This window comes from Rhinoderma darwinii, unplaced genomic scaffold (assembly GCF_050947455.1).
Source record: "Rhinoderma darwinii isolate aRhiDar2 unplaced genomic scaffold, aRhiDar2.hap1 Scaffold_140, whole genome shotgun sequence".
Taxonomy (NCBI): Eukaryota; Metazoa; Chordata; class Amphibia; order Anura; family Rhinodermatidae; genus Rhinoderma; species Rhinoderma darwinii.
In genome coordinates, this window is record NW_027461968.1 from 3,587,501 (window position 1) to 3,614,776 (window position 27,276).

The 27,276-nt window shown below is 43.3% G+C and overlaps 1 pseudogene; it reads right to left on the minus strand.

Annotated features, from left to right (window-relative positions):
• The window catches only part of LOC142699178 (EGF domain-specific O-linked N-acetylglucosamine transferase-like), a 54,921-nt pseudogene extending 27,860 nt beyond the window's left edge, over positions 1–27,061 (minus strand).
• Positions 27,062–27,276: the final 215 nt, after the last annotated feature.

Below are 27,276 nucleotides of genomic sequence, written 5' to 3' on the forward strand. Positions count from 1 at the left end.
TGGATCTGTGCGGTATATTCACTGCTGCTATATATGGATCTGTGCAGTATATACACTGCTGGTATATATTTATATGTGCGGTATATTCACTGCTGCTATATATGGATCAGAGCGGTATATACACTGCTGCTATATATGGATCTCTGCGGTATATACACTGCTGCTATATATGAATCTGCGGTATATTCACTGCTGCTATATATGGATCTGTGCGGTATATACACTGCTGCTATATATGGATCTGTGCGGTATATACACTGCTGCTATATATGGATCAGAGCGGTATATACACTGCTGCTATATATGGATCAGAGCGGTATATACACTGCTGCTATATATGGATCTGTGCGGTATATACACTGCTGCTATATATGGATCAGAGCGGTATATACACTGCTGGTATATATTTATATGCGCGGTATATTCACTGCTGCTATATATGGATCTGTGCGGTATATACACTGCTGCTATAAATGGATCAGAGCGGTATATACACTGCTGCTATATATGAATCTGTGCGGTATATTCACTGCTGCTATATATGGATCTGTGCGGTATATTCACTGCTGCTATATATGGATCTGTGCGGTATATACACTGCTGCTATATATGGATCTGTGCGGTATATTCACTGCTGCTATATATGGATCTGTGCGGTATATACACTGCTGGTATATATTTATATGTGCGGTATATTCACTGCTGCTATATATGGATCAGAGCGGTATATACACTGCTGCTATATATGGATCTGTGCGGTATATACACTGCTGCTATATATGGATCTGTGCGGTATATTCACTGCTGGTATATATTTATATGTGCGGTATATTCACTGCTATATATGGATCTGTGCGGTATATTCACTGCTGCTTTATATGGATCTGTGCGGTATATACACTGCTGCTATATATGGATCTGTGCGGTATATACACTGCTGCTATATATGGATCTGTGCGGCATATACACTGCTGCTTTATATGGATCTGTGCGGTATATACACTGCTGCTATATATGGATCTGTGCGGTATATTCACTGCTGCTATATATGGATCTGTGCGGTATATACACTGCTGCTATATATGGATCTGTGCGGTATATTCACTGCTGCTATATATGGATCTGTGCGGTATATACACTGCTGCTATATATGGATCTGTGCGGTATATTCACTGCTGCTATATATGGATCTGTGCGGTATATTCACTGCTGCTATATATGGATCTGTGCGGTATATACACTGCTGCTATATATGGATCAGAGCGGTATATTCACTGCTGCTATATATGGATCTGTGCGGTGTATACACTGCTGCTATATATGGATCTGTGCGGTATATTCACTGCTGCTATATATGGATCTGTGCGGTATATACACTGCTGCTATATATGGATCAGAGCGGTATATTCACTGCTGCTATATATGGATCTGTGCAGTATATACACTGCTGCTATATATGGATCAGAGCGGTATATACACTGCTGGTACATATTTATTTATAGGTTGTGCGCAGTTTCTTTTTTGCTTTGCTACTGTTCCATATGCCTTTTTTTCTAAATATACATTTTTGCCGCTTGCAGTTAAAGGGGTTGTTCCAAGATTAAATGTTATCCCCTGTCTACAGGACAGGACATAACATGCTGATCGATGGGGGTCTGACCACTGGGACCCCCCACTGATAACTGGAACGGTGGTCCCTTGTACCCCTGAGTAACTGGAGCAGCAGGGTGTATGCTTGACCTGCAGCGTCATTAACTCAGGGGTACGAGGGACCCCCACTGATCAGCATGTTATCTCCTATCCTGTAGAGAGGGGATAACATTTAATCTTGGGACAACCCCTTTAAAGAGGCTCTGTCACCAGATTTTGCAACCCCTTTCTGCTATTGCAGCAGATCGGCGCTGCAATGTAGATACGAGTAACGTTTTGTTTTTTTTTAAACGAGCATTTTTGGCCAAGTTATGACCATTTTTGTATTTATGCAAATGAGGCTTGCAAAAGTACAAGTGGGCGTGTATTATGTGCGTACATCTGGGCGTTTTTACTTCTTTTACTAGCTGGGCGTTGTGATTGGGAGTGTATGATGCTGACGAATCAGCATCATCCACTTCTCTTCACAACACCCAGCTTCTGGCTGTTCACAGACACACAGCGTGTCCTCGCGAGATCACGCTGTGACATCACTCACTTCCTGCCCCAAGTTCTGCATCGTGTCGGACGAGCGAGGACACATCGGCACCAGAGGCTACAGTTGATTCTGCAGCAGCATCAGCGTTTGCAGGTAAGTAGCTACATCAACTTACCTGTAAACGCCGATGCTGTTGCAGAATCAACTGTAGCCTCTGGTGCCGATGTGTCCTCGCTCGTCCGACACGATGCAGGACCTGGGGCAGGAAGTGAGTGACGTCACAGCGTGATCTCGCGAGGACACGCTGTGTGTCTGTGAACTGCCAGAAGCTGGGTGGTAACGAAGAGAAGTGGATGATACTTCTCATCAGAACGCCCAGCTAGTAAAAGAAGTAAACACGCCCCGATGTACTTTAGAAAGCCTCATTTGCATAAATATAAAAACGGTCATAACTTGGCCAAAAATGCTCGTTTTAAAAAAAAACAAAAAACGTTACTCTTATCTACATTGCAGCGCCGATCTGCTGCAATAGGAGATAGGGGTTGCAAAATCTGGTGACAGAGCCTCTTTAAGACCTGAACATGCAGTGAATAGTTTTCAGATTATATTACTGGCTCGATGATCACATTCATTCCTATTCTGGTCTGTGCAGTTTCGGTTTACAAATATTACGGATTGGTTGTACAGATCCAACAGACGTGGACAGAAAGAAAGTCAACATGCGTTACTATACTGACTGTAAAGTGCCGCATGCGTTACTATACTGACTGTAAAGTGCCGCATGTGTTACTATACTGACTGTAAAGTGCAGCATGTGTTACTATACTGACTGTAAAGTGCAGCGTGCGTTACTATACTGACTGTAAAGTGCCGCATGTGTTACTATACTGACTGTAAAGTGCCGCATGTGTTACTATACTGACTGTAAAGTGCTGCATGTGTTACTATACTGACTGTAAAGTGCTGCATGTGTTACTATACTGACTGTAAAGTGCCGCATGTGTTACTATACTGACTGTAAAGTGCAGCGTGTGTTACTATACTGACTGTAAAGTGCCGCATGTGTTACTATACTGAATGTAAAGTGCAGCGTGTGTTACTATACTGACTGTAAAGTGCCGCATTTGTTACTATACTGACTGTAAAGTGCAGCGTGCGTTACTATACTGACTGTAAAGTGCAGCGTCCGTTACTATACTGACTGTAAAGTGCAGCGTGCGTTACTATACTGACTGTAAAGTGCAGCGTGCGTTACTATACTGACTGTAAAGTGCCGCATGTGTTACTATACTGACTGTAAAGTGCCGCATGTGTTACTATACTGACTGTAAAGTGCCGCATGTGTTACTATACTGACTGTAAAGTGCAGCGTGCGTTACTATACTGACTGTAAAGTGCCGCATGCGTTACTATACTGACTGTAAAGTGCAGCATGTGTTACTATACTGACTGTAAAGTGCAGCGTGCATTACTATACTGACTGTAAAGTGCCGCATGCATTACTATACTGACTGTAAAGTGCCGCATGCATTACTATACTGACTGTAAAGTGCCGCATGTGTTACTATACTGACTGTAAAGTGCAGCGTGCGTTACTATACTGACTATAAAGTGCCGCATGTGTTACTATACTGACTGTAAAGTGGTGCATGTGTTACTATACTGACTGTAAAGTGGTGCATGTGTTACTATACTGATTGTAAAGTGCCGCATGTGTTACTATACTGACTGTAAAGAGCAGCGTGCGTTACTATACTGACTGTAAAGTGCAGCATGCATTACTATACTGACTGTAAAGTGCCGCATGTGTTACTATACTGACTGTAAAGTGCAGCGTGCGTTACTATACTGACTGTAAAGTGCAGCGTGCGTTACTATACTGACTATAAAGTGCTGCATGCATTACTATACTGACTGTAAAGTGCAGCGTGCGTTACTATACTGACTGTAAAGTGCAGCGTGCGTTACTATACTGACTGTAAAGTGCAGCGTGCGTTACTATACTGACTGTAAAGTGCCGCATGTGTTACTATACTGACTGTAAAGTGCAGCAGGCGTTACTATACTGACTGTAAAGTGCAGCATGCGTTACTATACTGACTGTAAAGTGCAGCATGCGTTACTATACTGACTGTAAAGTGCAGCATGCGTTACTATACTGACTGTAAAGAGCAGCATGCTTTACTATACTGACTGTAAAGAGCAGCATGCGTTACTATACTGACTGTAAAGTGCAGCGTGCGTTACTATACTGACTGTAAAGTGCAGCGTGCGTTACTATACTGACTGTAAAGTGCAGTGTGCGTTACTATACTGACTGTAAAGTGCCGCATGTGTTACTATACTGACTGTAAAGTGCAGCGTGCATTACTATACTGACTATAAAGTGCCGCATGTGTTACTATACTGACTGTAAAGTGGTGCATGTGTTACTATACTGATTGTAAAGTGCCGCATGTGTTACTATACTGACTGTAAAGAGCAGCGTGCGTTACTATACTGACTGTAAAGTGCAGCATGCATTACTATACTGACTGTAAAGTGCCGCATGTGTTACTTTACTGACTGTAAAGTGCAGCGTGCGTTACTATACTGACTGTAAAGTGCTGCATGCATTACTATACTGACTGTAAAGTGCCGCATGTGTTACTATACTGACTGTAAAGTGCAGCGTGCGTTACTATACTGACTGTAAAGTGCAGCATGCGTTACTATACTGACTGTAAAGTGCAGCGTGCGTTACTATACTGACTGTAAAGTGCAGCGTGCGTTACTATACTGACTATAAAGTGCTGCATGCATTACTATACTGACTGTAAAGTGCAGCGTGCGTTACTATACTGACTGTAAAGTGCAGCATGCGTTACTATACTGACTGTAAAGTGCAGCGTGCGTTACTATACTGACTGTAAAGTGCCGCATGTGTTACTATACTGACTGTAAAGTGCAGCAGGCGTTACTATACTGACTGTAAAGTGCAGCATGCGTTACTATACTGACTGTAAAGTGCAGCATGCGTTACTATACTGACTGTAAAGTGCAGCATGCGTTACTATACTGACTGTAAAGAGCAGCATGCTTTACTATACTGACTGTAAAGAGCAGCATGCTTTACTATACTGACTGTAAAGTGCAGCGTGCGTTACTATACTGACTGTAAAGTGCAGTGTGCGTTACTATACTGACTGTAAAGTGCCGCATGTGTTACTATACTGACTGTAAAGTGCAGCGTGCATTACTATACTGACTATAAAGTGCCGCATGTGTTACTATACTGACTGTAAAGTGGCGCATGTGTTACTATACTGATTGTAAAGTGCCGCATGTGTTACTATACTCACTGTAAAGAGCAGCGTGCGTTACTATACTGACTGTAAAGTGCAGCATGCATTACTATACTGACTGTAAAGTGCCGCATGTGTTACTTTACTGACTGTAAAGTGCAGCGTGCGTTACTATACTGACTGTAAAGTGCTGCATGCATTACTATACTGACTGTAAAGTGCCGCATGTGTTACTATACTGACTGTAAAGTGCAGCATGTGTTACTATACTGACTGTAAAGTGCAGCATGTGTTACTATACTGACTGTAAAGTGCCGCATGTGTTACTATACTGACTGTAAAGTGCAGCAGGCGTTACTATACTGACTGTAAAGTGCAGCATGTGTTACTATACTGACTGTAAAGTGCAGCATGTGTTACTATACTGACTGTAAAGTGCAGCGTGCGTTACTATACTGACTGTCAAGTGCCGCATGTGTTACTATACTGACTGTAAAGTGCAGCAGGCGTTACTATACTGACTGTAAAGTGCAGCATGTGTTACTATACTGACTGTAAAGTGCAGCATGTGTTACTATACTGACTGTAAAGTGCTGCATGTGTTACTATACTTACTGTAAAGTGCAGCTTGCGTTACTATACTGACTGTAAAGTGCAGCGTGCGTTACTATACTGACTGTAAAGTGCAGCGTGCGTTACTATACTGACTGTAAAGTGCCGCATGCATTACTATACTGACTGTAAAGTGCTGCATGTGTTACTATACTGACTGTAAACTGCAGAGTGCGTTACTATACTGACTGTAAAGTGACGCATGCATTACTATACTGACTGTAAAGATCAGCATGTGTTACTATACTGACTGTAAAGTGCAGCGTGCGTTACTATACTGACTGTAAAGTGCCGCATGTGTTACTATACTGACTGTAAAGTGCAGCGTGCGTTACTATACTGACTGTAAAGTGCCGCGTGTGTTACTATACTGACTGTAAAGAGCAGCGTGCGTTACTATACTGACTGTAAAGTGCAGCGTGTGTTACTATACTGACTGTAAAGTGCCGCATGTGTTACTATACTGACTGTAAAGAGCAGCATGTGTTACTATACTGACTGTAAAGTGCCGCATGTGTTACTATACTGACTGTAATGTGCCGCATGTGTTACTATATTGACTGTAAAGTGCCGCATGTGTTACTATACTGACTGTAAAGTGCCGCATGTGTTACTATACTGACTGTAAAGTGCAGCGTGCATTACTATACTGACTCTAAAGTGCCGCATGTGTTACTATACTGACTGTAAAGTGCCGCATGTGTTACTATACTGACTGTAAAGTGCAGCGTGCGTTACTATACTGACTGTAAAGTGCCGCATGCGTTACTATACTGACTGTAAAGTGCAGCATGTGTTACTATACTGACTGTAAAGTGCAGCGTGCATTACTATACTGACTGTAAAGTGCCGCATGTGTTACTATACTGACTGTAAAGTGCAGCGTGCATTACTATACTGACTGTAAAGAGCAGCATGCATTACTATACTGACTGTAAAGTGCCGCATGTGTTACTATACTGACTGTAAAGTGCCACATGTGTTACTATACTGACTGTAAAGTGCCACATGTGTTACTATACTGACTGTAAAGTGCAGCATGTGTTACTATACTGACTGTAATGTGCTGCATGTGTTACTATACTGACTGTAAAGTGCAGCGTGCGTTACTATACTGATTGTAAAGTGCCGCATGTGTTACTATACTGACTGTAAAGTGCAGCGTGCGTTACTATACTGACTGTAAAGTGCAGCATGCATTACTATACTGACTGTAAAGTGCAGTGTGCGTTACTATACTGACTGTAAAGTGCAGCATGTGTTACTATACTGACTGTAAAGAGCAGCATGTTACTATACTGACTGTAAAGTGCAGCGTGCGTTACTATACTGACTGTAAAGTGCAGCATGCGTTACTATACTGACTGTAAAGAGCAGCGTGCGTTACTATACTGACTGTAAAGAGCAGCATGTATTACTATACTGACTGTACAGAGCAGCATGTGTTACTATACTGACTGTAAAGTGCAGCATGTGTTACTATACTGACTGTAAAGTGCAGCATGCGTTACTATACTGACTGTAAAGAGCAGCGTGCGTTACTATACTGACTGTAAAGAGCAGCATGTATTACTATACTGACTGTACAGAGCAGCATGTGTTACTATACTGACTGTAAAGTGCAGCGTGTGTTACTATACTGACTGTAAAGTGCCGCATGTTTTACTATACTGACTGTAAAGTGCAGCGTGCATTACTATACTGACTGTAAAGTGCCGCATGTGTTCCTATACTGACTGTAAGGTGCCGCATGTTTTACTATACTGACTGTAAAGTGCAGCGTGCATTACGATACTGACTGTAAAGTGCCGCATGTGTTACTATACTGACTGTAAAGTGCCGCGTGTGTTACTATACTGACTGTAAAGAGCAGCGTGCGTTACTATACTGACTGTAAAGTGCAGCGTGTGTTACTATACTGACTGTAAAGTGCCGCATGTGTTACTATACTGACTGTAAAGAGCAGCATGTGTTACTATACTGACTGTAAAGTGCCGCATGTGTTACTATACTGACTGTAATGTGCCGCATGTGTTACTATATTGACTGTAAAGTGCCGCATGTGTTACTATACTGACTGTAAAGTGCCGCATGTGTTACTATACTGACTGTAAAGTGCAGCGTGCATTACTATACTGACTCTAAAGTGCCGCATGTGTTACTATACTGACTGTAAAGTGCCGCATGTGTTACTATACTGACTGTAAAGTGCAGCGTGCGTTACTATACTGACTGTAAAGTGCCGCATGCGTTACTATACTGACTGTAAAGTGCAGCATGCGTTACTATACTGACTGTAAAGTGCAGCGTGCATTACTATACTGACTGTAAAGTGCCGCATGTGTTACTATACTGACTGTAAAGTGCAGCGTGCATTACTATACTGACTGTAAAGAGCAGCATGCATTACTATACTGACTGTAAAGTGCCGCATGTGTTACTATACTGACTGTAAAGTGCCACATGTGTTACTATACTGACTGTAAAGTGCAGCGTGCGTTACTATACTGACTGTAAAGTGCCGCATGCGTTACTATACTGACTGTAAGGTGCCGCATGTGTTACTATACTGACTGTAAAGTGCCACATGTGTTACTATACTGACTGTAAAGTGCAGCATGTGTTACTATACTGACTGTAATGTGCTGCATGTGTTACTATACTGACTGTAAAGTGCAGCGTGCGTTACTATACTGATTGTAAAGTGCCGCATGTGTTACTATACTGACTGTAAAGTGCAGCGTGCGTTACTATACTGACTGTAAAGTGCAGCATGCATTACTATACTGACTGTAAAGTGCAGTGTGCGTTACTATACTGACTGTAAATTGCAGCATGTGTTACTATACTGACTGTAAAGAGCAGCATGTTACTATACTGACTGTAAAGTGCAGCGTGCGTTACTATACTGACTGTAAAGTGCAGCATGCGTTACTATACTGACTGTAAAGAGCAGCGTGCGTTACTATACTGACTGTAAAGAGCAGCATGTATTACTATACTGACTGTACAGAGCAGCATGTGTTACTATACTGACTGTAAAGTGCAGCGTGTGTTACTATACTGACTGTAAAGTGCCGCATGTTTTACTATACTGACTGTAAAGTGCAGCGTGCATTACTATACTGACTGTAAAGTGCCGCATGTGTTCCTATACTGACTGTAAGGTGCCGCATGTTTTACTATACTGACTGTAAAGTGCAGCGTGCATTACGATACTGACTGTAAAGTGCCGCATGTGTTACTATACTGACTGTAAGGTGCCGCATGTGTTACTATACTGACTGTAAAGTGCAGCGTGCGTTACTATACTGACTGTAAAGTGCCGCATGTGTTCCTATACTGACTGTAAGGTGCCGCATGTGTTACTATACTGACTGTTAAGTGCCGCATGCGTTACTATACTGACTGTAAAGTGCAGCATGTGTTACTATACTGACTGTAAAGTGCAGCGTGCGTTACTATACTGACTGTAAAGTGCCGCATTTGTTACTATACTGACTGTAAAGTGCCGCATTTGTTACTATACTGACTGTAAAGTGCAGCGTGCGTTACTATACTGACTGTAAAGTGCAGCGTGCTTTACTATACTGACTGTAAAGTGCCGTATTTGTTACTATACTGACTGTAAAGTGCAGCGTCCGTTACTATACTGACTGTAAAGTGCAGCGTGCGTTACTATACTGACTGTAAAGTGCAGCGTGCGTTACTATACTGACTGTAAAGTGCCGCATGTGTTACTATACTGACTGTAAAGTGCCGCATGTGTTACTATACTGACTGTAAAGTGCCGCATGCGTTACTATACTGACTGTAAAGTGCAGCATGTGTTACTATACTGACTGTAAAGTGCAGCGTGCATTACTATACTGACTGTAAAGTGCCGCATGCATTACTATACTGACTGTAAAGTTGCGCATTTGTTACTATACTGACTGTAAAGTGCAGCGTGCGTTACTATACTGACTGTAAAGTGCAGCGTGCTTTACTATACTGACTGTAAAGTTCAGCGTGTGTTACTATACTGACTGTAAAGTGCAGCGTGCGTTACTATACTGACTGTAAAGTGCAGCGTGCGTTACTATACTGACTGTAAAGTGCAGCGTGCGTTACTATACTGACTGTAAAGTGCAGCGTGCGTTACTATACTGACTGTAAAGTGCCGCATGTGTTACTATACTGACTGTAAAGTGCAGCAGGCGTTACTATACTGACTGTAAAGTGCCGCATGTGTTACTATACTGACTGTAAAGTGCAGCGTGCGTTACTATACTGACTGTAAAGTGCCGCATGTGTTACTATACTGACTGTAAAGTGCAGCATGTGTTACTATACTGACTGTAAAGTGCAGCATGTGTTACTATACTGACTGTAAAGTGCCGCATGTGTTACTATACTGACTGTAAAGTGCCGCATCTGTTACTATACTGACTGTAAAGTGCAGCAGGCGTTACTATACTGACTGTAAAGTGCAGCATGTGTTACTATACTGACTGTAAAGTGCCGCATGTGTTACTATACTGACTGTAAAGTGCCGCATCTGTTACTATACTGACTGTAAAGTGCAGCAGGCGTTACTATACTGACTGTAAAGTGCAGCATGTGTTACTATACTGACTGTAAAGTGCAGCAGGCGTTACTATACTGACTGTAATGTGCAGCGTGTGTTACTATACTGACTGTAAAGTGCCGCATGTTTTACTATACTGACTGTAAAGTGCAGCGTGCATTACTATACTGACTGTAAAGTGCCGCATGTGTTCCTATACTGACTGTAAGGTGCCGCATGTTTTACTATACTGACTGTAAAGTGCAGCGTGCATTACGATACTGACTGTAAAGTGCCGCATGTGTTACTATACTGACTGTAAAGTGCCGCGTGTGTTACTATACTGACTGTAAAGAGCAGCGTGCGTTACTATACTGACTGTAAAGTGCAGCGTGTGTTACTATACTGACTGTAAAGTGCCGCATGTGTTACTATACTGACTGTAAAGAGCAGCATGTGTTACTATACTGACTGTAAAGTGCCGCATGTGTTACTATACTGACTGTAATGTGCCGCATGTGTTACTATATTGACTGTAAAGTGCCGCATGTGTTACTATACTGACTGTAAAGTGCCGCATGTGTTACTATACTGACTGTAAAGTGCAGCGTGCATTACTATACTGACTCTAAAGTGCCGCATGTGTTACTATACTGACTGTAAAGTGCCGCATGTGTTACTATACTGACTGTAAAGTGCAGCGTGCGTTACTATACTGACTGTAAAGTGCCGCATGCGTTACTATACTGACTGTAAAGTGCAGCATGTGTTACTATACTGACTGTAAAGTGCAGCGTGCATTACTATACTGACTGTAAAGTGCCGCATGTGTTACTATACTGACTGTAAAGTGCAGCGTGCATTACTATACTGACTGTAAAGAGCAGCATGCATTACTATACTGACTGTAAAGTGCCGCATGTGTTACTATACTGACTGTAAAGTGCCACATGTGTTACTATACTGACTGTAAAGTGCAGCGTGCGTTACTATACTGACTGTAAAGTGCCGCATGCGTTACTATACTGACTGTAAGGTGCCGCATGTGTTACTATACTGACTGTAAAGTGCCACATGTGTTACTATACTGACTGTAAAGTGCAGCATGTGTTACTATACTGACTGTAATGTGCTGCATGTGTTACTATACTGACTGTAAAGTGCAGCGTGCGTTACTATACTGATTGTAAAGTGCCGCATGTGTTACTATACTGACTGTAAAGTGCAGCGTGCGTTACTATACTGACTGTAAAGTGCAGCATGCATTACTATACTGACTGTAAAGTGCAGTGTGCGTTACTATACTGACTGTAAAGTGCAGCATGTGTTACTATACTGACTGTAAAGAGCAGCATGTTACTATACTGACTGTAAAGTGCAGCGTGCGTTACTATACTGACTGTAAAGTGCAGCATGCGTTACTATACTGACTGTAAAGAGCAGCGTGCGTTACTATACTGACTGTAAAGAGCAGCATGTATTACTATACTGACTGTACAGAGCAGCATGTGTTACTATACTGACTGTAAAGTGCAGCATGTGTTACTATACTGACTGTAAAGTGCAGCATGCGTTACTATACTGACTGTAAAGAGCAGCGTGCGTTACTATACTGACTGTAAAGAGCAGCATGTATTACTATACTGACTGTACAGAGCAGCATGTGTTACTATACTGACTGTAAAGTGCAGCGTGTGTTACTATACTGACTGTAAAGTGCCGCATGTTTTACTATACTGACTGTAAAGTGCAGCGTGCATTACTATACTGACTGTAAAGTGCCGCATGTGTTCCTATACTGACTGTAAGGTGCCGCATGTTTTACTATACTGACTGTAAAGTGCAGCGTGCATTACGATACTGACTGTAAAGTGCCGCATGTGTTACTATACTGACTGTAAGGTGCCGCATGTGTTACTATACTGACTGTAAAGTGCAGCGTGCGTTACTATACTGACTGTAAAGTGCCGCATGTGTTCCTATACTGACTGTAAGGTGCCGCATGTGTTACTATACTGACTGTTAAGTGCCGCATGCGTTACTATACTGACTGTAAAGTGCAGCATGTGTTACTATACTGACTGTAAAGTGCAGCGTGCGTTACTATACTGACTGTAAAGTGCCGCATTTGTTACTATACTGACTGTAAAGTGCCGCATTTGTTACTATACTGACTGTAAAGTGCAGCGTGCGTTACTATACTGACTGTAAAGTGCAGCGTGCTTTACTATACTGACTGTAAAGTGCCGTATTTGTTACTATACTGACTGTAAAGTGCAGCGTCCGTTACTATACTGACTGTAAAGTGCAGCGTGCGTTACTATACTGACTGTAAAGTGCAGCGTGCGTTACTATACTGACTGTAAAGTGCCGCATGTGTTACTATACTGACTGTAAAGTGCCGCATGTGTTACTATACTGACTGTAAAGTGCCGCATGCGTTACTATACTGACTGTAAAGTGCAGCATGTGTTACTATACTGACTGTAAAGTGCAGCGTGCATTACTATACTGACTGTAAAGTGCCGCATGCATTACTATACTGACTGTAAAGTTGCGCATTTGTTACTATACTGACTGTAAAGTGCAGCGTGCGTTACTATACTGACTGTAAAGTGCAGCGTGCTTTACTATACTGACTGTAAAGTTCAGCGTGTGTTACTATACTGACTGTAAAGTGCAGCGTGCGTTACTATACTGACTGTAAAGTGCAGCGTGCGTTACTATACTGACTGTAAAGTGCAGCGTGCGTTACTATACTGACTGTAAAGTGCAGCGTGCGTTACTATACTGACTGTAAAGTGCCGCATGTGTTACTATACTGACTGTAAAGTGCAGCAGGCGTTACTATACTGACTGTAAAGTGCCGCATGTGTTACTATACTGACTGTAAAGTGCAGCGTGCGTTACTATACTGACTGTAAAGTGCCGCATGTGTTACTATACTGACTGTAAAGTGCAGCATGTGTTACTATACTGACTGTAAAGTGCAGCATGTGTTACTATACTGACTGTAAAGTGCCGCATGTGTTACTATACTGACTGTAAAGTGCCGCATCTGTTACTATACTGACTGTAAAGTGCAGCAGGCGTTACTATACTGACTGTAAAGTGCAGCATGTGTTACTATACTGACTGTAAAGTGCAGCATGTGTTACTATACTGACTGTAAAGTGCCGCATGTGTTACTATACTGACTGTAAAGTGCCGCATGTGTTACTATACTGACTGTAAAGTGCCGCATCTGTTACTATACTGACTGTAAAGTGCAGCAGGCGTTACTATACTGACTGTAAAGTGCAGCATGTGTTACTATACTGACTGTAAAGTGCAGCATGTGTTACTATACTGACTGTAAAGTGCAGCATGTGTTACTATACTGACTGTAAAGTGCCGCATGTGTTACTATACTGACTGTAAAGTGCCGCATCTGTTACTATACTGACTGTAAAGTGCAGCAGGCGTTACTATACTGACTGTAAAGTGCAGCATGTGTTACTATACTGACTGTAAAGTGCAGCAGGCGTTACTATACTGACTGTAATGTGCAGCGTGTGTTACTATACTGACTGTAAAGTGCTGCATGTGTTCCTATACTGACAGTAAAGTGCAGCGTGCGTTACTATACTGACTGTAAAGTGCCGCATGCGTTACTATACTGACTGTAAAGTGCAGCATGTGTTACTATACTGACTGTAAAGTGCAGCGTGCATTACTATACTGACTGTAAAGTGCCGCATGTGTTACTATACTGACTGTAAAGTGCAGCGTGCATTACTATACTGACTGTAAAGAGCAGCATGCATTACTATACTGACTGTAAAGTGCCGCATGTGTTACTATACTGACTGTAAAGTGCCACATGTGTTACTATACTGACTGTAAAGTGCAGCGTGCGTTACTATACTGACTGTAAAGTGCCGCATGCGTTACTATACTGACTGTAAGGTGCCGCATGTGTTACTATACTGACTGTAAAGTGCCACATGTGTTACTATACTGACTGTAAAGTGCAGCATGTGTTACTATACTGACTGTAATGTGCTGCATGTGTTACTATACTGACTGTAAAGTGCAGCGTGCGTTACTATACTGATTGTAAAGTGCCGCATGTGTTACTATACTGACTGTAAAGTGCAGCGTGCGTTACTATACTGACTGTAAAGTGCAGCATGCATTACTATACTGACTGTAAAGTGCAGTGTGCGTTACTATACTGACTGTAAAGTGCAGCATGTGTTACTATACTGACTGTAAAGAGCAGCATGTTACTATACTGACTGTAAAGTGCAGCGTGCGTTACTATACTGACTGTAAAGTGCAGCATGCGTTACTATACTGACTGTAAAGAGCAGCGTGCGTTACTATACTGACTGTAAAGAGCAGCATGTATTACTATACTGACTGTACAGAGCAGCATGTGTTACTATACTGACTGTAAAGTGCAGCATGTGTTACTATACTGACTGTAAAGTGCAGCATGCGTTACTATACTGACTGTAAAGAGCAGCGTGCGTTACTATACTGACTGTAAAGAGCAGCATGTATTACTATACTGACTGTACAGAGCAGCATGTGTTACTATACTGACTGTAAAGTGCAGCGTGTGTTACTATACTGACTGTAAAGTGCCGCATGTTTTACTATACTGACTGTAAAGTGCAGCGTGCATTACTATACTGACTGTAAAGTGCCGCATGTGTTCCTATACTGACTGTAAGGTGCCGCATGTTTTACTATACTGACTGTAAAGTGCAGCGTGCATTACGATACTGACTGTAAAGTGCCGCATGTGTTACTATACTGACTGTAAAGTGCCGCGTGTGTTACTATACTGACTGTAAAGAGCAGCGTGCGTTACTATACTGACTGTAAAGTGCAGCGTGTGTTACTATACTGACTGTAAAGTGCCGCATGTGTTACTATACTGACTGTAAAGAGCAGCATGTGTTACTATACTGACTGTAAAGTGCCGCATGTGTTACTATACTGACTGTAATGTGCCGCATGTGTTACTATATTGACTGTAAAGTGCCGCATGTGTTACTATACTGACTGTAAAGTGCCGCATGTGTTACTATACTGACTGTAAAGTGCAGCGTGCATTACTATACTGACTCTAAAGTGCCGCATGTGTTACTATACTGACTGTAAAGTGCCGCATGTGTTACTATACTGACTGTAAAGTGCAGCGTGCGTTACTATACTGACTGTAAAGTGCCGCATGCGTTACTATACTGACTGTAAAGTGCAGCATGTGTTACTATACTGACTGTAAAGTGCAGCGTGCATTACTATACTGACTGTAAAGTGCCGCATGTGTTACTATACTGACTGTAAAGTGCAGCGTGCATTACTATACTGACTGTAAAGAGCAGCATGCATTACTATACTGACTGTAAAGTGCCGCATGTGTTACTATACTGACTGTAAAGTGCCACATGTGTTACTATACTGACTGTAAAGTGCAGCGTGCGTTACTATACTGACTGTAAAGTGCCGCATGCGTTACTATACTGACTGTAAGGTGCCGCATGTGTTACTATACTGACTGTAAAGTGCCACATGTGTTACTATACTGACTGTAAAGTGCAGCATGTGTTACTATACTGACTGTAATGTGCTGCATGTGTTACTATACTGACTGTAAAGTGCAGCGTGCGTTACTATACTGATTGTAAAGTGCCGCATGTGTTACTATACTGACTGTAAAGTGCAGCGTGCGTTACTATACTGACTGTAAAGTGCAGCATGCATTACTATACTGACTGTAAAGTGCAGTGTGCGTTACTATACTGACTGTAAAGTGCAGCATGTGTTACTATACTGACTGTAAAGAGCAGCATGTTACTATACTGACTGTAAAGTGCAGCGTGCGTTACTATACTGACTGTAAAGTGCAGCATGCGTTACTATACTGACTGTAAAGAGCAGCGTGCGTTACTATACTGACTGTAAAGAGCAGCATGTATTACTATACTGACTGTACAGAGCAGCATGTGTTACTATACTGACTGTAAAGTGCAGCATGTGTTACTATACTGACTGTAAAGTGCAGCATGCGTTACTATACTGACTGTAAAGAGCAGCGTGCGTTACTATACTGACTGTAAAGAGCAGCATGTATTACTATACTGACTGTACAGAGCAGCATGTGTTACTATACTGACTGTAAAGTGCAGCGTGTGTTACTATACTGACTGTAAAGTGCCGCATGTTTTACTATACTGACTGTAAAGTGCAGCGTGCATTACTATACTGACTGTAAAGTGCCGCATGTGTTCCTATACTGACTGTAAGGTGCCGCATGTTTTACTATACTGACTGTAAAGTGCAGCGTGCATTACGATACTGACTGTAAAGTGCCGCATGTGTTACTATACTGACTGTAAGGTGCCGCATGTGTTACTATACTGACTGTAAAGTGCAGCGTGCGTTACTATACTGACTGTAAAGTGCCGCATGTGTTCCTATACTGACTGTAAGGTGCCGCATGTGTTACTATACTGACTGTTAAGTGCCGCATGCGTTACTATACTGACTGTAAAGTGCAGCATGTGTTACTATACTGACTGTAAAGTGCAGCGTGCGTTACTATACTGACTGTAAAGTGCCGCATTTGTTACTATACTGACTGTAAAGTGCAGCGTGCGTTACTATACTGACTGTAAAGTGCAGCGTGCTTTACTATACTGACTGTAAAGTGCCGTATTTGTTACTATACTGACTGTAAAGTGCAGCGTCCGTTACTATACTGACTGTAAAGTGCAGCGTGCGTTACTATACTGACTGTAAAGTGCAGCGTGCGTTACTATACTGACTGTAAAGTGCCGCATGTGTTACTATACTGACTGTAAAGTGCCGCATGTGTTACTATACTGACTGTAAAGTGCCGCATGCGTTACTATACTGACTGTAAAGTGCAGCATGTGTTACTATACTGACTGTAAAGTGCAGCGTGCATTACTATACTGACTGTAAAGTGCCGCATGCATTACTATACTGACTGTAAAGTTGCGCATTTGTTACTATACTGACTGTAAAGTGCAGCGTGCGTTACTATACTGACTGTAAAGTGCAGCGTGCTTTACTATACTGACTGTAAAGTGCAGCGTGTGTTACTATACTGACTGTAAAGTGCAGCGTGCGTTACTATACTGACTGTAAAGTGCAGCGTGCGTTACTATACTGACTGTAAAGTGCAGCGTGCGTTACTATACTGACTGTAAAGTGCAGCGTGCGTTACTATACTGACTGTAAAGTGCCGCATGTGTTACTATACTGACTGTAAAGTGCAGCAGGCGTTACTATACTGACTGTAAAGTGCAGCATGTGTTACTATACTGACTGTAAAGTGCAGCATGTGTTACTATACTGACTGTAAAGTGCCGCATGTGTTACTATACTGACTGTAAAGTGCCGCATCTGTTACTATACTGACTGTAAAGTGCAGCAGGCGTTACTATACTGACTGTAAAGTGCAGCATGTGTTACTATACTGACTGTAAAGTGCAGCATGTGTTACTATACTGACTGTAAAGTGCAGCAGGCGTTACTATACTGACTGTAAAGTGCCGCATCTGTTACTATACTGACTGTAAAGTGCAGCAGGCGTTACTATACTGACTGTAATGTGCAGCGTGTGTTACTATACTGACTGTAAAGTGCTGCATGTGTTCCTATACTGACAGTAAAGTGCTGCATGTGTTACTATACTAACTGTAAAGTGCCGCATGTGTTACTATACTGACTGTAAAGTGCCGCATGTGTTACTATACTGACTGTAAAGTGCCGCATGTGTTACTATACTGACTGTAAAGAGCAGCATGTGTTACTATACTGACTGTAAAGTGCCGCATGTGTTACTATACTGACTGTAAAGTGCAGCGTGCGTTACTATACTGACTGTAAAGTGCAGCGTGCGTTACTATACTGACTGTAAAGTGCCGCATGTGTTACTATACTGACTGTAAAGTGCAGCGTGTGTTACTATACTGACTGTAAAGTGCCACATGTGTTACTATACTGACTGTAAAGTGCCGCATGTGTTACTATACTGACTGTAAAGTGCAGCGTGCGTTACTATACTGACTGTAAAGTGCAGCGTGCGTTACTATACTGACTGTAAAGTGCCGCATGTGTTACTATACTGACTGTAAAGTGCAGCAGGCGTTACTATACTGACTGTAAAGTGCAGCATGCGTTACTATACTGACTGTAAAGTGCAGCATGCTTTACTATACTGACTGTAAAGAGCAGCATGCTTTACTATACTGACTGTAAAGTGCAGCATGTGTTACTATACTGACTGTAAAGTGCAGCATGTGTTACTATACTGACTGTAAAGTGCAGTGTGCGTTACTATACTGACTGTAAAGTGCAGCATGTGTTACTATACTGACTGTAAAGTGCCGCATGTGTTACTATACTGACTGTAAAGTGCAGCATGTGTTACTATACTGACTGTAAAGTGCAGCATGTGTTACTATACTGACTGTAAAGTGCTGCATGTGTTACTATACTGACTGTAAAGTGCCGCGTGTGTTACTATACTGACTGTAAAGTGCAGCGTGCGTTACTATACTGACTGTAAAGTGCCGCGTGTGTTACTATACTGACTGTAAAGTGCCGCATGTGTTACTATACTGACTGTAAAGTGCAGCGTGCGTTACTATACTGACTGTAAAGAGCAGCGTGCGTTACTATACTGACTGTAAAGTGCCGCATGTGTTACTATGCTGACTGTAAAGTGCCGCATGTGTTACTATGCTGACTGTAAAGTGCCGCATGTGTTACTATACTGACTGTAAAGTGCCGCATGTGTTACTATACTGACTGTAAAGTGCCGCATGTGTTACTATACTGACTGTAAAGTGCCGCATGTGTTACTATACTGACTGTAAAGTGCCGCATGTGTTGCTATACTGACTGTAAAGTGCAGCGTGCATTACTATACTTACTGTAAAGTGCCGCATGTGTTACTATACTGACTGTAAAGAGCCGCGTGTGTTACTGTACTGACTGTAAAGTGCAGCGTGTGTTACTATACTGACTGTAAAGTGCCGCATGTGTTACTATGCTGACTGTAAAGTGCCGCATGTGTTACTATACTGACTGTAAAGAGCCGCGTGTGTTACTGTACTGACTGTAAAGTGCAGCGTGTGTTACTATACTGACTGTAAAGTGCCGCATGTGTTACTATACTGACTGTAAAGTGCAGCGTGCGTTACTATACTGACTGTAAAGTGCAGCGTGCGTTACTATACTGACTGTAAAGTGCAGCGTGCGTTACTATACTGACTGTAAAGTGCCGCATGTGTTACTATACTGACTGTAAAGTGCCGCATGTGTTACTATACTGACTGTAAAGAGCCATTAAAGGAGCCCTGACACAGGTTTGAACACTGACATTGTTCTTTCATTTTTGTGTTTGAATTTTGGATACACGTTGCCCTGGTCAGTTTACTAGTATTTATAGCTGGGGCAATATAGGGATATTTACTACACAATTGCCTGTAGCATTATGAGACCTTGCAGTTTATAACAATGTTCAATAAGGGCCTGTTCACATCACCGTTCGATTCCGTTCCGTAGTCGACTCCGCTATTGATTCCGTCGGAAAACCGGAAACCAGCCGGAATGGTGACGAACGGAAGCCATTAGCGATGTTTCCATCGACATTGAGATCAACGGTGACTGAAACGGAAGCTGTGCTGTCACTTTCACTTTCCGTTGCGGGGTTCACCCGACAGAACCTCGGAACGGAAGCGAACGGTGATGTGAACAGGCCCTAATGTATTTTTTTGTTCACACAGCTTTAATTTTCTTGTTTCGTTTTGCAAGTTGTTTCTTACTTACAATTTTTTTTTTGTGGGGGGGGGGGCGCGCCATTTCCAATTTCGCCTCAGGCAGCAGAGAAGCTAGAATCGGCCCTGCCCTTCATTCCCAGATACCACACTGCTGTCCCGGTAGAAACAACTGATGAAGAATCGATCCTGTTGCGCGGACCAGTTCCTAATCCGTCAGTGGTAATCGCTAATTGTCATGTGAAGACAGAGCAGCTCAGACTTGTGAATAATGCAAGTGTATGGGCGCTGCTGCGGGCACAGTTAGGGCATGACCACACATGGCGGAATTCCTCCGCAACTGTCCGCATCGATGCCGCACAGAATCTGCGTTGCAGATTCTGCAGCGGATCTGCACAAAATGTGCAGTACATTGATGCGGACTAGCTGCTGCAGACTGCGGGAAAAGTGCTTCCCTTCTCCCTATCAGTGCAGGATAGAGAGAAGGGACAGCACTTTCCCTAGTGAAAGGAAACGATTTTCATACTTACCGGCCGTTGTCTTGGTGACGCGTCCCTCTTGCGGCATCCAGCCCGACCTCCCTGGATGACGCGCCAGTCCATGTGACCGCTGCAGCCTGTGCTTTGCCTGTGATTGGCTGCAGCCGTCACTTACACTGAAACGTCATCCTGGGAGGCCGGACTGGAGACAGACGCAGGGAGTTCTCGGTAAGTATGAACTTATATGTTTTTTTACAGATACATGTATATTGGGATCGGTAGTCACTGTCCCGGGTGCAGAAACAGTTACTGCCGATCGCTTAACTCTTTCAGCACCCTGGACAGTGACTATTTACAGACGTCTCCTAGCAACGCTCCCGTCATTACGGGAGCCCCATTGACTTCCTCAGTCTGGCTGTAGACCTAGAAATACATAGGTCCAGCCAGAATGAAGAAATGTCAAGTTAAAAAAGCAAGACGTATCCGCAGCACACATGACATGTGCATGACAGCTGCGGACTTCATTGCGGAACTTTGAATCTCCATTGAAGTCAATGGAGAAATTCCGCCATGAGTCCGCCACTGCTCCGCAACAGACAGAGCATGCTGCGGACACCAAATTCCGCTCCGCAGCCTATGCTCCGCAGCGGAATTGTACGCATCGTGTAAACGAACACTGCTAATTTAAAGTGAAAGTCAATGGAGAAACGGCTCCGCTGCGGATTAACGCTGCGGAGTGTCCGCAGCGGAATTTAAGTGGAATTCCGCCATGTGTGAACCCGCCCTAATGGGGGAACTGAAGCTTGACCTGTTATGGATGCATAAAGTTGGCCATACATATGCAATAGATGTTGGCAGAGTGTTTGTTTGGCCAACAGCTATTTCACCTGATCCCACTATAAAATGATTTTTGTGCCGGTTTATTTAAATGGGGAGAGGGGGAAGAAACCGCGGCAAGATCTCTCTAACAGCGGCTTATCCCCCAGGAGAACAGAGGATCGGCATGTTTAGTCTCCATACTACAGAGATCATTGGGCAATTAGATTTATAATGAAAAGTTAAAAACAATCTATTATACTTTTTGTTTTAACCACCTACCATTTAAGATCTCTGCTTGCTTAAAGTAATTGGAAATATTGCTTATAATCAGAGGCTGAATCTGTCTTGATCACGCCCTGCACACACATTCATGGATCATTAATAGAGGGGGCACGGATAGGCTGAGGGGATATATTCACACATGGCAGATTTGTTGTAGAAATTTCTGACAATGTCCCGTTCATCTGAATGGGGCTTGCAAAAAATCTGCCGTGTGTGAATAAACCATTAACGGGCTATGTATCTTTGTTTGCCATTCAGTGACAGCAATCACAGATCTTAAAAATGGTAAGAAATTGAGGCACTGAACACATTGTTCGGTTACATTACTTTTAATTATACAGTGAATGAGATTTTTATAGAAAACTGGAAACCCTATTTAGAAAGGGGTTGCTTTGGAGAACGCCAAGGGACCAAAGTGAATAAGCGGATTACGGGGCGTCCAGTGGCAGCACCCCCAGATATCAGCTGTAATCCGAGAGGGAACCTGGAGGAAAGTGTTCAATTTCCCTGCAGCGCCACCACAGGAGAAATGAAGCATTATACAGTTCCCAATTAAATAAATGGTCTGTCCGTGAAATGCGTTGTTGTGCTGGGTCCTCCAGTGAGGGACGCTCTTTGAAGCCGCTTAACGCTCTGGCTAATAGACGAGGATCCTGAATGAGGGACTACACCAATAACTCAGAATTCCCTAATAAAGTAATTAAAAATATATATATATATATTTTAAAACAGACATCCCCTTCAATGTGTTTAAATATTATTTTTAATATTATTGTCAACTGGACCAATAGTTCAATATGAAGCACTACAGACCTGTCTTGTGGTCGTCTAGGATTTCGTAAGTCCAAATAAAGGTTGGTGGCTCGGCAGTGCAGGAGGTGGCGGGAACAGGCCAAGAGAGAGTCTCCCTGTAATAAAGAGACATGTCAGACAATCTGGATTACCAGTCAGAAGAAGCAACGCACAAGACAGACCGACCTGCTCACGTGGATGACAGAAGACTTGTGCTTCAGCCAAACGCTCCATAACGTAACCAAAGTCTGCCTGTCTCCAAAATACTTCTTGAGCGCCTTCCAAGTTCTTTGCCCCAGGGGAACAAGATCACATTAATCATGGAATAACGGCTGGAGTCATTACTTGTTATACATATTTCTTACATGCCAAGATATCTGCACCAACATCTCTACTGAGCATCTTCTAGCGACCCTATAAACGCTGTACTAATGGCTGCAATAATGCCCACAAGATGCCCAGAGGGCTGGAGAATAACTTGCCATATAGACCTTTCACTGTCTCAGTCTCTCCTGAATGATTACAGAAGTTGCCACCAGGGGGAGCTGGATGCAGTTGTAATCATACAGTTCCCAATGACTTCAATAGGAGCTTTATAAATTTGTACACCGTGAGCTCCCTCTAGTGGCAGCTGAAAGCAGCCAGAATGTTATCATTTAAAGGGAACCTGTCATCTACATTATGCTGCTCACTTAGGGCATCATAATGTACTGACAGACACACTGATTTCTGCTGTCTGTCACTTATTTGCTAAAGTGAAGCTGTTTTGAAGAACTTCACCACCGCTATAGAAAAGACACCATTATTTACGAGCTGCTGCTACCTCCGCCCACTCGCCGCTGATTGACAGATTTCTACCTAGAAGGCCCTGTTCACACAGAGTTTTTTTGCAGGTGGAAAAATCTGCCTCAAAATTCCTTCTGAAAATTTGAGGCAGATTTTGACGTGTCGGCATAACACTTGCCGCAGTTTTTGCTGCGTTTTTCGGCCGCGGCCATTAAGCGCCATGATGTCAATGGGAGGTCAGAGATGGAAACGCCTAAAGAAAGGGCATGACGGTTCTTTTTCCCGAGAGCGCTTTTTTCTGCTCTCCTCCCATTAAAATCAATGGGAGGCGTTTTCCGAAGCGGTTTCTGCGTCAAAAACCGCGCCAAAAAACTAAAAACTTCATGTGAACTTGGTCTTACTGTGCATGGGTAAAATGTAACACAAAATGGTAGTGACACAGTTACGTCACCACCGTAGATCACCCGGAATGTAGCCATTACTGCCCAAGACCACCACAGATTATACGGCTATATTCTGCAGACCCTATTGTGTATGAGTGGCACTCTGCATGGTACTACATTGTACAGGTGGCACTAATCTGGCATTGATGGCGCTACCATCATGGGCACTCTAGCTCTTACTGATTTATTTGTGTGCTGTATAGCGAGATTATATATTTCTAAAGTGTGTCTGTCGCCAAAATGCAGTTTTCCTATGGCTTTGGGGCAATCATTATAGAGTCATATGATAAATATATCCTGCACCATGTGACTGGGATTTTCTTGTGTCTATCAAGTGTCTGCGCGCTCCGCGTAACATGTAAAAATCCCCCCTCCTTTACAAAATCATGTGTACACCCCCGATACAGATATTTAGGCTGACTGTATCCATGTAGAACTGGGGTAGTATTGCCCTTTAAGATTCCAGTATCCAGACCTTTAGTGAAGAGATTCTAGAGATCATTTTTATTACATGTTACTAATGAAACAAAAGTTATAAAATAGTGTCTCGGGCCCCATGTACATGACCGTGCCCGTAATCACGGTCTGAAATTTGCAGGCCGTGGTCCATTATAAAGTATGGGAGCACGGTACGTAAAATAAAAAAATAGGACATGTCCTATGTTTTATGGAAGGTTTCTACGGCACGGACATTGTCCCGTAAATATATGGGAAGGTGTCCGTCGGCCATAGAAATGAATGGGTCCGTAATTACGGATGAAATGTACGGTCGTGTGCATGGAGCCTTAGGATGTAAAACAAGCACATACCAACCAGCGTCGACCTGGTCACAGACCGGATAACTGAACCTGCGCTCCTTCCTGCACGACTTCTCATAACCCCAGCAGGAATCTAGTTGTGTCAGGAATTCCACAAAGATACAAAACCCTTCATGAGCTGAGAGAGAAAAATCACAGACTGATTTCTAAGGATCCGGGTCTCTCCTTGTCTACAAGCACACATTACCTGTAAGAAGCCTTTTTACATGTTCTCCACTATGTACAGATGTAGCCACGTTTATCTTGACTGATAACTTGCTGCAGTGTGAGCTCACACAACAAAAGCCATTGAAAAGGTAAAGTAAGGGTATGTGCACACGACCTCTTTTCAGACGTAATGGAGGCGTTTTACGAATTACGCCTGAAAAGACGGCTCCAATACGTCGGCAAACATCTGCCCATTGCTTGCAATGGGTCTTATGATGTTCTGTGCAGACGAGCTGTCATCTTACGGCGCGTAAAATGACGGCTCGTCAAAAGAAGTGCAGGACACTTCTTGGGACGTTTTTGGAGCCGTTTTCTCATAGTCTCTATTGAAAAAAAGCTCCAAAAACGGCCGTAGAAAATGCAGCGAAAAACGCGAGTTGCTCAAAAAACATTTGAAAATCAGGGGCTGTTTTCCCTTGAAAACAGCTCCGTATTTTCAGACGTATTTTGTTAATCGTGTGAACATACCCTTAAACTGTCTTGCCACTGTGTATTTAACGTGTTAAAAGTCAAGATAAAGACGGCTACATCTGTATACAGACCACATAAAGCACAAATGGCGTCATGTATGGGACAGCGAACTCCCCCGACTGCTCCATAACCTTGCTATAGGGAAAAGAGATAAGCGGCAACTAAACAACCGTTTACTATACTGTTTATCTCCAAGGAACAAAGGATTGAAAGATACCCAATACCTGTTTCTCAACAGAACAGTTAGGCCTGTTCACATCAGCGTTGCTTTCTGTTGAGGGGTTCCGTTCCGGGCCGTGTTGCCATTTTTAACAGCCGATTTTGTATCCGTTTTACTCCCTGTCCGTTTTAAAATCGGATGAATTTCATTTGTAATTTTTTTGCCACACACTTCCCTCTGTAGGTAATGCCACACAGACACCCTTGTAGCTAGTGCCACACAGCCCCCTGTAGGTAATGCCACACAGCCCTCCTGTAAGCAATGCCACACAGCCCCCCTGTCGCCAGTGCCACACAACCCCCCTGTCGGCAGTGCCACACAACCCCCCTGTCGGCAGTGCCACACAAACCCCCTGTGGGCAGTGCCACACAGCCCCCCTGTCGGCAATGCCACACAGCACCCCTGTCGGTAATGCCACACAGCCCCCCTGTCGGTAATGCCACACAGCCCCCCTGTCGGTAATGCCACACAGCCACCTTGTACATATAATCACCCCCCATAGATGGCACCAACCCCCTACTTTCATGTAGGGGACGGCTCCAGGAGATGTCCCTCACTTCACTGTCCATATATGGACAGTGAAGTGAGGGACTTCTCCTGGATCGGAATCCCCGGCCACAGCGGTGGGGATTCCGCTTCAGAAGTCCCTGACGTCAGGTGTCCATATATGGATAGTGAAGGCAGGGAGTTCTCCTGGAGCGGAATCCCCGACCACATCGCAGGGGATTCCGCTTCAGAAGTCTGTGGCGTCACTATGTCCATATATGGACACAGTGAAATCACGGACTGCTCCTGGAGCAGAATCTCCGGCCACAACATTGCCGAAGCTGTGGCCGGGGATTGGGGATTCCACTCCTACAGGAAGCAAAAATAAAACCTCACATGCAGAAGGAGGAGAGAGCGAGCAACGGAAGACACGGCCGTCACTTGTAGCACATTCAAGTGATGGCCGTGTATAACCCGGCTACATAGACTTCTATGGGAGCCGGGTGAACGGCCGAAAATAGGGCATGTCCCATTTTTTGACGGCCGGCAAAAAATCGGTCGTGTGAATAGACCCATTAGGGGGTCTATTGTTCCTACGGCGGCCGTGTAACGGCCGGAAAACCCTGTCGTGTGAATAAGGTCTTAGGCTTAGGTATGGTAGGACTTACTCTAAAAGGACAGTGGGGGTCCTGACTGCAGGATCTGGCCATATCCTGGTTATTGTGCAAGAAGTAGGGTAAGTGCCCGGCTGGTAGATTGATCTTCTGATAAAACAGGGAAGAGACATTCTGGTCTGCAGAGACAATCAGGCTTTGAGCAGCAAGGTTTACTATGTAGTAATAGTCCAGAGATTGTATAGACCATGACAGCGCTCAGCTTCTGGAAATAAAACACAACGCAAAACATTAAGAAAAAATGAAGAATACACAAACGGAAAATAAAGGTTCCCTGATGATAGTCTGATGACATGATACCCCCAGCGACCTGCTCAAATCTTGTGGGAAACGGTCAGGAAGTGTTCAATTTCCCTGCAGCACCACCACTGGAGAAATGAGGCATTACACAGTTTCCATTGAAGTCAATGAGCTGTCTGT